Below are 1757 nucleotides of genomic sequence, written 5' to 3'. Positions count from 1 at the left end.
AAATAAAATTTAGTAATTGGGGCACCTGGGTGGCTCAGTCGGTTGAGTGTCTTGATTTCAGCTCAGGTCATGATCTCATGGGCATGAGATCAGATTGAGCCCCACATGGAGTTCTGCACTGTAAATGTGGATCCTGTTTGGGATTCTCTATCTCCCTCTCTTTCTGCCCTTCCCCTTCTCTCTCTCTCTCTCTAAGTAAATAAATAAACATCAAAAAAATTTAGTCATATGATCTCTCATTAACATTACTATTACAGTTCAAAACCAATTTAACAATTTTTGAACCATTGGTTGCTTTTAATGAGTGAAATGTGTATTTCCTACTTAGGAGAAAGAATTCAACATCATAAAAACCATTGTAGAGCTGGTTTGATGAATATTTAGAAATTCAGGGGGATGGGGTGCCTGGGGGGCTCAGTGAGTTGAGCATCCGACTTTGGCCCAGGTCATGATCTCATGGTCCTTGGGTTTGAGCCCCCCCATCAGACTCTGTGCTGACAGCTTGCTCAGAGCCTGGAACCCGCTTTGGATTCTGGGTCTCCTTCTCTCTCTGCCCCTCCCCCCTCATGCTGTGGCTCACTCTGTTTCTCAAAAATAAATAAATTTTGTTTTAGAGATTCAGGGAGAATGACATACTCAGAGAGCATGGCAGCTCTTTGCCCCTCCTCACATAACTTGCCTTAAATGTCTCTTCTATCTGGTTGCTCCTGAGCTATGTATCCTTTTATACTAAACAAGTAATCTATTTATTTCCCTTGCTGTCTAAACAAACCTCAAGAGTCCTTGAGAAGTTCTCTGAGTTCCATTAACCCTCCTTTACAAGGTTATGCACAAGACTTAAATGTCATCAAAAGAGGTGACTTGAGTGATGTTGGTAATCAGTTCCTGCCTGACAGATTGGCCTGCACCACAACCCAAACTTGGTGTGTGTACTGCTTTACAAATGATTTCTCTTTGAATAATCTTGAACTCACCACTTCAGGATATCATGTGAAATATTGATCAAATAATCACCTTCTCTAGCTCAGAGTTGCTAGAAGCTGAAGCTGAGCTTCCAATGGAATGGGTTCTGGAAATTGTCAAGTGAGAGGCTGTTGCACAGACAGCTGAAGAAATTTCCAGAACCCAAATTCAAATATGTGGAAGAGGAGCAGCAGGGCTTCTAGTAATTTTATTTCTGGGAAACAGAAGTAGACAGATTGCCTGGTGTATTTCTATTAAGGAGGATCACACAAATGTGTTTCCCTTGCACACTTTGATCTGGAAAATTGGTGCCAGTTGATAATAAATCACCCAGCTAGACTGTTGGGCAAAGGTAGTGAGCAGAGCATGGTGGTGGGGAGGAGGGGACACTCAACAATAATCAATGTAAACATGCTTTTTAAAAAAGCACAAAAAAGTAAACATACAAAGGAATATTTATCTTGAAGAGGGGCAGGATTTAGCTGAGGCAGGGATTAAGTGCGAATGTCTTATCTGTGAGGTATAATCTGAGGCCGTCGACAGTGAAGGAAAGGAAAAGGGAAGGTTTGGATGGAAGGAATATTCGGGGATGTGATGTTGCGCTAGCTACTGCTTTGCGGTGAGCCTTGGAGAGGCGGGTCTTCGTGGAGCAGTATGGCCACAGTCTACATCACATTGGACAAACCGTATGGAGAAACTGCCTCAGAGCAGATTGTGAGAGAGAGAAAGAGAAGGGAGAGGAATTCCTATCTGTCTGTTTCTGTGTCTCTCCCTCTTTTTAGATATTTTAGGAT

This window comes from Suricata suricatta, chromosome 13 (assembly GCF_006229205.1).
Source record: "Suricata suricatta isolate VVHF042 chromosome 13, meerkat_22Aug2017_6uvM2_HiC, whole genome shotgun sequence".
Taxonomy (NCBI): domain Eukaryota; kingdom Metazoa; phylum Chordata; class Mammalia; order Carnivora; family Herpestidae; genus Suricata; species Suricata suricatta.
Note: the sequence above shows the minus strand (reverse complement) of the source record.